The sequence below is a fragment of the Procambarus clarkii genome, chromosome 2 (assembly GCF_040958095.1).
Source record: "Procambarus clarkii isolate CNS0578487 chromosome 2, FALCON_Pclarkii_2.0, whole genome shotgun sequence".
NCBI classification, from domain to species: domain Eukaryota; kingdom Metazoa; phylum Arthropoda; class Malacostraca; order Decapoda; family Cambaridae; genus Procambarus; species Procambarus clarkii.
The window spans coordinates 24,956,541-24,968,656 of NC_091151.1; the positions used below are offsets into that span (position 1 = coordinate 24,956,541).

Below are 12,116 nucleotides of genomic sequence, written 5' to 3' on the forward strand. Positions count from 1 at the left end.
CTGTTACTACCAGGACGCCCAACTGTTACTACAGGACACCAACTGTTACTACCAGGACGCCAACTGTTACTACCAGGACACCAACTACTGTTACTACCAGGACACCAACTGTTACTACCAGGACTCCAACTGTTACTACCAAGACGCCAACTGTTACTATCAGGACACCAACTGTTACTACCAGGACGCCAACGGTTATTACCAGGACACCAACTGTTACTACCAGGACACCAACTACTGTTACTACCAGGACACCAACTGTTACTACCAGGACACCAACTGTTATACCAGGACACCAACTGTTACTACCAGGACACCAACTGTTACTACCAGGACACCAACTGTTACTACGAGGACACAAACTGTTACTACCTGGACAACAACTGTTACTACCAGGACACCAACAACTGTTACTACCAGGACACCAACTGTTACTACCAGGACACCAACTGTTACTACCAGGACACCAACAACTGATACTACCAGGACACCAACTGTTACTACCAGGACACCAACTACTGTTACTACCAGGACACCAACTGTTACTACCAGGACACCAATGTTACTACCACGACACCATCTGTTACTACAGGACGCCAACTGTTATACCAGGACACCAACTGTTACTACCAGGACACCAACTGTTACTACCAGGACACCAACTACTGTTACTACGAGGACACCAACTGTTACTACCAGGACACCAGCTGTTACTACCAGGACACCAACTGTTACTACCAGGACACCAACTACTGTTACTACCAGGACACCAACTGTTACTACCAGGACACCAACTGTTACTACCAGGACACCAACTGTTACTACCAGGACGCCAACTGTTACTACCAGGACACCATCTGTTACTACCAGGACACCAACTGTTACTACCAGGACACAAACAACTGATACTACCAGAACACCAACTGTTACTACCAGGACACCAACTACTGTTACTACCAGGACACCAACTGTTACTACCAGGACACCAACTGTTACTACCAGGACACCAACAGTTACTACCAGGACGCCAACTGTTACTACCAGGACACCAACTACTGTTACTACCAGGACACCAACTGTTACTATCATTACACCAACTGTTACTACCACGACACCAACTGTTACTACCAGGACGCCAACTGTTACTACCAGGTCACCAACTGTTACTACCAGGACGACAACTGCTACTACCAGGGCACCAACTGTTACTACCAGGACGCCAACTGTTACTACCAGGACACCAACTGTACTACCACGACACTAACTGTTGCTACCAGGACACCAACTACTGTTACTACCAGGACACCAACTGTTACTACCAAGACACCAACTGTTACTATCAGGACACCAACTACTGTTACTACCAGGACACCAACTACTGTTACTACCAGGGCGCCAACTGTTACTACCAGGACGCCAACTGTTACTACCAGGACACCAACTGTTACTACCAGGACACCAACTGTTACTACCAGGACGCCAACTGTTACTACCAGGACACCAACTACTGTTACTACCAGGACACCAACTGTTACTACCAGGTCACCAACTGTTACTACCAGGACACCAACTGTTACTACCAGGACGCCAACTGTTACTACCAGGACACCAACTGTTACTACCAGGACGCCAAATGTTACTACCAGGACACCAACTACGTTTACTACAGGACACCAACTGTTACTACCAGGACACCAACTGTTACTACCAGGACACCAACTGTTACTACCAGGACACCAACTGTTACTACCAGACGCCAACTGTTACTACCAGGACACCAACTGTTACTACCAGGACGACACGGTTATTACCAGGACACCACTGTTACTTCCAGGACACCAACTACTGTTACTACCAGGACACCAAACTGTTACTACCAGGACACCAAGTGTTACTACCAGGACACCAACTGTTTTACTACCAGGACACCAACTGTTACTACCAGGGACACAAACTGTTACTACCAGGACACCAACTGTTACTACAGGACACAAACTGTTACTACCGGACAACAACTTTACTACCAGGACACCAACAACTGTTACTACCAGGACACCAACTGTTACTACCAGGACCAAACTGTTACTACCAGGACACCAACTGTTACTCAGGACACCAACTGTTACTACCAGGACACACAACTGATACTACCAGGACACCAACTGTTACTACCAGGACACCAACTACTGTACTACCAGGACACCAACTGTTACTACCAGGACACCAACTGTTACTACCAGGACACCAACTGTTACTACCAGGACACCAACTGTTACTACCAGGACCAACTGTTACTACCAGGACCACCAACTGTTACTACCAGGACACAACTGTTACTACCAGGACACAACAACTGTTACTACCAGGACACCAACTGTTACTACCAGGACGCCAACTGTTACTACCAGGACATCAACTACTGTTACTACCAGGGACACCAACTGTTACTACCAGGACACAACTGTTACTACCAGGACACCAACTGTTACTACCACGACACCAACTGTTACTACCAGGACACCAACTGTTACTACCAGGACACCAACTGTTACTACCAGGACACAACTGTTACTACCAGGACACCAACTGTTACTACCAGGACGCCAACTGTTACTACCAGAACAGCAACTACTGTTACTACCAGGACACCAACTGTTACTACCAGGTCACCAACTGTTACTACCAGGACACCAACTTTTACTACCATGACGCCAACAGTTACTACCAGGACACCAACTGTTACTACCAGGACGCCAACTGTTACTACCAGGACACCAACTACTGTTACTACCAGGACACCAACTGTTACTACCAGGACACCAACTGTTACTACCAGGACACCAACTGTTACTACCAGGACACCAACTGTTACTACCAAGACGCCAACTGTTACTACCAGGACACCAACTGTTACTACCAGGACACCAACTGTTACTACCACGACACCAACTGTTACTACCAGGACGCCAACTGTTACTACCAGGACACCAACTGTTACTACCAGGACGACAACTGTTACTACCAGGACACCAACTGTTACTACCAGGACGCCAACTGTTACTACCAGGACACCAACTACTACCACGACACAACTGTTACTACCAGGACACACTACTGTTACTACCAGGACACCAACTGTTACTACAGACACCAACTGTTACTACCAGGACGCCAACTACTGATACTACCAGGACACCAACTACTGTTACTACCAGGCACCAACTTTACTACCAGGACGCCAACTGTTACTACCAGGACACCAACTGTTACTACCAGGACACCAACTGTTACTACCAGGATGCCAAACTGTTACTACCAGGACAGCAACTGTTACTACCAGGACACCAACTGTTACTACCAGGACACCAACTGTTACTACCAGGACACCAACTTTACTACCATGACGCCAACTGTTACTACCAGGACACCAACTGTTACTACCAGGACCAACTGTTACTACCAGGACACCAACACTGTTACTACCAGGACACCAACTGTTACTACCAGGACACCAACTGTTACTACAGGACACCAACTGTTACTACCATTACACCAACTGTTACTACCAGGACGCCAACTGTTACTACCAGGACACCAACTGTTACTACCAGGACGCCAACTGTTACTACCAGGACACCAACTGTTACTACCAGGACACCAACTGTTACTACCAGGACACCAACTGTTACTACCAGGACACCAACTGTTACTACCAGGACACCAACTGTTACTACCAGGACACCAACTGTTACTACCAGGACACCAACTGTTACTACCAGGACACCAACTGTTACTACCAGGACACCAACTGTTACTACAGGACACAAACTGTTACTACCAGGACAACAACTGTTACTACCAGGACACCACAACTGTTACTACCAGGACACCAACTGTTACTACCAGGACGCCAACTGTTACTACCAGGACACCAACTGTTACTACCAGGACACCAACTGTTACTACCAGGACACCAACTGTTACTACCAGGACACCAACTGTTACTACCAGGACACCAACTACTGTTACTACCAGGACACCAACTGTTACTACCAGGACACCAACTTACTACCAGGACACCAACTTACTACCAGGACGCCAACTGTTACTACCAGGACACCAAACTGTTACTACCAGGACACCAACTGTTACTACCAGGACACCAACTGTTACTACCACGACACCAACTGTTACTACCAGGACGCCAACTGTTACTACCAGGACACCAACTGTTACTACCAGGACACAACTGTTACTACCAGGACACCAACTGTTACTACCAGGACGCCAACTGTTACTACCAGGACACCAACTGTTACTACCACGACACTAACTGTTACTACCAGACACCAACTACTGTTACTACCAGGACACCAACTGTTACTACCAGACACCAACTGTTACTATCAGGACACCAAACTGTTACTACCAGGACACCAAACTGTTACTACCAGGCGCCAACTGTTACTACCAGGACGCCAACTGTTACTACCAGGACACAACTGTTACTACCAGGACACCAACTGTTACTACCAGGACCAACTGTTACTACCAGGACACCAACTACTGTTACTACCAGGACACCAACTGTTACTACCAGGACACCAACTGTTACTACCAGGACACCAACTGTTACTACCAGGACGCCAACTGTTACTACCAGGACACCAACTACTGTTACTACCAGGACACCAACTGTTACTACCAGGTCACCAACTGTTACTACCAGGACACCAACTGTTACTACCAGGACACCAACTGTTACTACCAGGACACCAACTGTTACTACCAGGACACCAACTTTTACTACCATGACGCCAACTGTTACTACCAGGACACCAACTGTTACTACCAGGACGCCAACTGTTACTACCAGGACACCAACTACTGTTACTACCAGGACACCAACTGTTACTACCAGGACACCAACTGTTACTACCAGGACACCAACTGTTACTACCAGGACACCAACTGTTACTACCAGGACGCCAACTGTACTACCAGGACACCAACTGTTACTACCAGGACCAACGTTATTACCAGGACACCAACTGTTACTACCAGGACACCAACTGTTACTACCAGGACACCAACTGTTACTACCAGGACACCAACTGTTACTACCAGGACACCAACTGTTACTACCAGGACACCAACTGTTACTACCAGGACACCAACTGTTACTACCAGGACACCAACTGTTACTACCAGGACACCAACTGTTACTACCAGGACACCAACTGTTACTACGAGGACACAAACTGTTACTACCTGGACAACAACTGTTACTACCAGGACACCAACAACTGTTACTACCAGGACACCAACTGTTACTACCAGGACGCCAACTGTTACTACCAGGACACCAACTGTTACTACCAGGACACCAACTGTTACTACCAGGACACCAACAATTGATACTACCAGGACACCAACTGTTACTACCAGGACACCAACTACTGTTACTACCAGGACACCAACTGTTACTACCAGGACACCAACTGTTACTACCAGGACACCAACAGTTACTACCAGGACGCCAACTGTTACTACCAGGACACCAACTACTGTTACTACCAGGACACCAACTGTTACTACCAGGACACCAACTGTTACTACCACGACACCAACTGTTACTATCAGGACGCCAACTACTGATACTACCAGGACACCAACTACTGTTACTACCAGGGCTCCAACTGTTACTACCAGGACACCAACTGTTACTACCAGGACCAACTGTTACTACCAGGACACCAACTGTTACTACCAGGACCAACTGTTACTACCAGGACACAACTACTGTTACTACCAGGACACCAACTGTTACTACCAGGACCAACTGTTACTACCAGGACACCAACTTTTACTACCATGACGCCAACTGTTACTACCAGGACACCAACTGTTACTACCAGGACGCCAACTGTTACTACCAGGACACCAACTACTGTTACTACCAGGACACCAACTGTTACTACCAGGACACCAACTGTTACTACCAGGACACCAACTGTTACTACCAGGACACCAACTGTTACTACCAAGACGCCAACTGTTACTACCAGGACACCAACTGTTACTACCAGGACACCAACTGTTACTACCAGGACACCAACTGTTACTACCAGGACACCAAACTGTTACTACCAGGACACCAACTGTTACTACCAGGACACCAACTGTTACTACCAGGACACCAACTGTTACTACCAGGACACCAACTGTTACTACCAGGACACCAACTGTTACTACCAGGACACCAACTGTTACTACCAGGACACCAACTGTTACTACCAGGACACCAACTGTTACTACAGGACACAACTGTTACTACCAGGACACCAACTGTTACTACCAGGACACCCAACTGTTATACCAGGACACCAACTGTTACTACCAGGACGCCAAACTGTTACTACCAGGACACCAACTGTTACTACCAGGACACCAACTGTTACTACCAGGACACAACTGTTACTACCAGGACACAACTGTTACTACCAGGACACCAACTGTTACTACCAGGACACCAACAATTGTTACTACCAGGACACCAACTGTTACTACCAGGACACCAACTACTGTTACTACCAGGACACCAACTGTTACTACCAGGACACCAACTGTTACTACCAGGACACCAACAGTTACTACCAGGACGCCAACTGTTACTACCAGGACACCAAACTGTTACTACCAGGACACCAACTGTTACTACCAGGACACCAACTGTTACTACCAGGACACCAACTGTTACTACCAGGACGCCAACTGTTACTACCAGGACACCAACTGTTACTACCAGGACGACACTGTTACTACCAGGACACCAACTGTTACTACCAGGACGCCAACTGTTACTACCAGGACACCAACTGTTACTACCAGGACACTAACTGTTACTACCAGGACACCAACTGTTACTACCAGGACACCAACTGTTACTACCAGGACACCAACTGTTACTATCAGGACACCAACTACTGTTACTACCAGGACACCAACTACTGTTACTACCAGGACACCAACTGTTACTACCAGGACGCCAACTGTTACTACCAGGACACAACTGTTACTACCAGGACACCAACTGTTACTACCAGGACGCCAACTGTTACTACCAGGACACCAAACTGTTACTACCAGGACACCAACTGTTACTACCAGGTCACCAACTGTTACTACCAGGACACCAACTGTTACTACCAGGACGCCAACTGTTACTACCAGGACACCAAACTGTTACTACCAGGACACCAACTGTTACTACCAGGTCACAAACTGTTACTACCAGGACACCAAACTGTTACTACCAGGACACCAACTGTTACTACCAGGACACCAACTGTTACTACCAGGACACCAACTGTTACTACCAGGACACCAACTGTTACTACCAGACGCCAACTGTTACTACCAGGACACCAACTGTTACTACCAGGACACCAACTGTACTACCAGGACACCAACTGTTACTACCAGGACACCAACTACTGTTACTACCAGGACACCAACTGTTACTACCAGGACACCAACTGTTACTACCAGGACACCAACTGTTACTACCAGGACGCCAACTGTTACTACCAGGACACCAAACTGTTACTACCAGGACACAACTGTTACTACCAGGACACCAACTGTTACTACCAGGACACCAACTGTTACTACCAGGACGCCAACTGTTACTACCAGGACACCAACTGTTACTACCAGGACACCAACTGTTACTACAGGACACCAAACTGTTACTACCAGGACACCAACTGTTACTACCAGGACACCAACTGTTACTACCAGGACACCAACTGTTACTACCAGGACACAAACTGTTACTACCAGACCCAACTGTTACTACCAGGACACCAACTGTTACTACCAGGACCAACTGTTACTACCAGGACACCAACTGTTACTACCAGGACACCACTACTGTTACTACCAGGACACCAACTGTTACTACCAGGACAAACTGTTACTACCAGGACACCAACTGTTACTACCAGGACACCAACTGTTACTACCAGGACACCAACTGTTACTACCAGGACACCAACTGTTACTACAGGACACCAAACTGTTACTACCGGACACAACTGTTACTACCAGGACACCAACAACTGTTACTACCAGGACACCAACTGTTACTACCAGGACGCCAACTGTTACTACCAGGACACCAACTGTTACTACCAGGACACCAACTGTTACTACCAGGACACCACAACTGTACTACCAGGACACCAACTGTTACTACCAGGACACCAAACTGTTACTACCAGGACACCAACTGTTACTACCAGGACACCAACTGTTACTACCGGACACCAACTGTACTACCACGACACCAACTGTTACTACCAGGACGCCAACTGTTACTACCAGGACACCAACTGTTACTACCAGGACGACAACTGTTACTACCAGGACACCAACTGTTACTACCAGGACCAAACTGTTACTACCAGGACACCAACTGTTACTACCACGACACAACTGTTACTACCAGGACACCAAACTGTTACTACCAGGACACCAACTGTTACTACCAGGACACCAACTGTTACTACCAGGACACCAACTACTGTTACTACCAGGACACCAACTGTTACTACCAGGCACCAACTGTTACTACCAGGACGCCAACGGTTACTACCAGGACACCAACTGTTACTACCAGGACACCAACTGTTACAACCAGGACCCAACTGTTACTACCAGGACACCAAACTGTTCTACCAGGACACCAACTTTTACTACCAGGACACCAACTGTTACTACCAGGACACCAACTGTTACTACCAGGACGCCAACTGTTACTACCAGGACACCAACTGTTACTACCAGGACGCCAACTGTTACTACCAGGACACCAACTACTGTTACTACCAGGACACCAACTGTTACTACCAGGACTCCAACTGTTACTACCAGACCAACTGTTACTACCAGGACACCAACTGTTACTACCAGGACGCCAACGGTTATTACCAGGACACCAACTGTTACTACCAGGACACCAACTACTGTTACTACCAGGACACCAACTGTTACTACCAGGACACCAACTGTTACTACCAGGACACCAACTGTTACTACCAGGACACAACTGTTACTTACCAGGACACCAACTGTTACTACCAGGACACCAACTGTTACTACCAGGACACCAACTGTTACTACCAGGACACCAACTGTTACTACCAGGACAACAACTGTTACTACCAGGACACAACAACTGTTACTACCAGGACACCAACTGTTACTACCAGGACACCAACTGTTACTACCAGGACACCAACTGTTACTACCAGGACACCAACTGTTACTACCAGGACACCAACTGTTACTACCAGGACACCAACTGTTACTACCAGGACACAACTGTTACTACCACGACACCAACTGTTACTACCAGGACGCCAACTGTTACTACCAGGACACCAACTGTTACTACCAGGACACCAACTGTTACTACCAGGACACCAACTACTGTTACTACCAGGACACCAACTGTTACTACCAGGACACCACTGTTACTACCAGGACACCAACTGTTACTACCAGGACACAAACTGTTACTACCAGGACACCAACTGTTACTACCAGGACACCAACTGTTACTACCAGGACACAACTGTTACTACCAGGACGCCAACTGTTACTACCAGGACACCAACTGTTACTACCAGGACACCAACTGTTACTACCAGGACACAACTGTTACTACCAACACCAACTGTTACTACCAGGACACCAACTACTGTTACTACCAGGACACCAACTGTTACTACAGGACACCAACTGTTACTACCAGGACACCAACTGTTACTACCAGGACGCCAACTGTTACTACCAGGACACCAACTACTTACTACCAGGACACCAACTGTTACTACCAGGACACCAACTGTTACTACCAGGACCAACTGTTACTACCAGGACACCAACTACTGTTACTACCAGGACACCAACTGTTACTACCAGGACACCAACTGTTACTACCAGGACACCAACTGTTACTACCAGGACGCCAACTGTTACTACCAGGACACCAACTATTACTACCAGGACACAACTGTTACTACCAGGACACAACTGTTACTACCAGGACCAACTGTTACTACCAGGACACCAACTGCTACTACCACGACACAACTGTTACTACCAGGACACCAAACTGTTACTACCAGGACACCAACTGTTACTACCAGACACAACTGTTACTACCAGGACACCAACTACTGTTACTACCAGGACACCAAACTGTTACTACCAGGACACCAACTGTTACTACCAGGACACCAACTGTTACTACCAGGACACCAACTGTTACTACCAGGACACCAACTGTTACTACCAGGACGCCAACTGTTACTACCAGGACACACACTGTTACTACCAGGACACCAACTGTTACTACCAGGACACCAACTGTTACTACCAGGACACCAACTGTTACTACCAGGACGCCAACTGTTACTACCAGGACACCAACTGTTACTACCAGGACCAAACTGTTACTACCAGGACACCAACTACTGTTACTACCAGGACACCAACTGTTACTACCAGGACACCAACTGTTACTACCAGGACACCAACTGTTACTACCAGGACACCAACTGTTACTACCAGGACGCCAACTGTTACTACCAGGACACCAACTGTTACTACCAGGACGCACACTGTTACTACCAGGACCAACTGTTACTCCAGGACACCAACTACTGTTACTACCAGGACACCAACTGTTACTACCAGGACACCAACTGTTACTACCAGGACACCAACTGTTACTACCAGGACCAACTGTTACTACCAGGACACCAACTGTTACTACCAGGACAAACTGTTACTACCAGGACACAACTGTTACTACCAGGACACAACTGTTACTACCAGGACACCCAACTGTTACTACCAGGACACCAACTGTTACTACCAGGACGCCAACTGTTACTACCAGGACACCAACTGTTACTACCAGGACACCAACTGTTACTACCAGGACACCAACTGTTACTACCAGGACACAAACTGTTACTACCAGGACACCAACTACTGTTACTACCAGGACACCAACTGTTACTACCAGGACACCAACTGTTACTACCAGGACACCAACTGTTACTACCAGGACACCAACTGTTACTACCAGGACCCAACTGTTACTACCAGGACACAACTGTTACTACCAGGACACCAACTGTTACTACCAGGACACCACAACTGTTACTACCAGGACACCAACGTTACTACCAGGACACCAACTGTTACTACCAGGACACCAAACTGTTACTACCAGGACACCAACTGTTACTACCAGGACACCAACTGTTACTACCCGGACACCAACTGTTACTACCAGGACACCAACTGTTACTACCAGGACGCCAACTGTTACTACCAGGACACCAACTGTTACTACCAGGACGCCAACTGTTACTACCAGGACACCAACTGTTACTACCAGGACCAACTGTTACTACCAGGACACCAACTGTTACTACCACGACACAACTGTTACTACCAGGACACAACTACTGTTACTACCAGGACACAACTGTTACTACCAGGACACCAACTGTTACTACAGGACACCAACTACTGTTACTACCAGGACACCAACTACTGTTACTACCAGGCGCCAACTGTTACTACCAGGACGCCAACTGTTACTACCAGGACACCAACTGTTACTACCAGGACACCAACTGTTACTACCAGGACGCCAACTGTTACTACCAGGACACCAACTACTGTTCTACCAGGACACCAACTTTTACTACCAGGACACCAACTGTTACTACCAGGACACCAACTGTTACTACCAGGACGCCAACTGTTACTACCAGGACACCAACTGTTACTACCAGGACACCAACTGTTACTACCAGGACACAACTACTGTTACTACCAGGACACCAACTGTTACTACCAGGACCAACTGTTACTACCAGACGCCAACTGTTACTACAGGACACCAACTGTTACTACCAGGACGCCAACTGTTACTACCAGGACACCAACTGTTACTACCAGGACACCAACTACTGTTACTACCAGGACACCAACTGTTACTACCAGGACACCAACTGTTACTACCAGGA

The 12,116-nt window shown here is 47.4% G+C and overlaps 1 pseudogene; it reads right to left on the reverse strand.

The window, feature by feature from the left end:
• Positions 1-5,876, reverse strand: part of LOC138365957 (beta-1,4-N-acetylgalactosaminyltransferase bre-4-like) — a 74,295-nt pseudogene extending 68,419 nt beyond the window's left edge.
• Between the last annotated feature and the right edge of the window lie 6,240 nt (positions 5,877-12,116).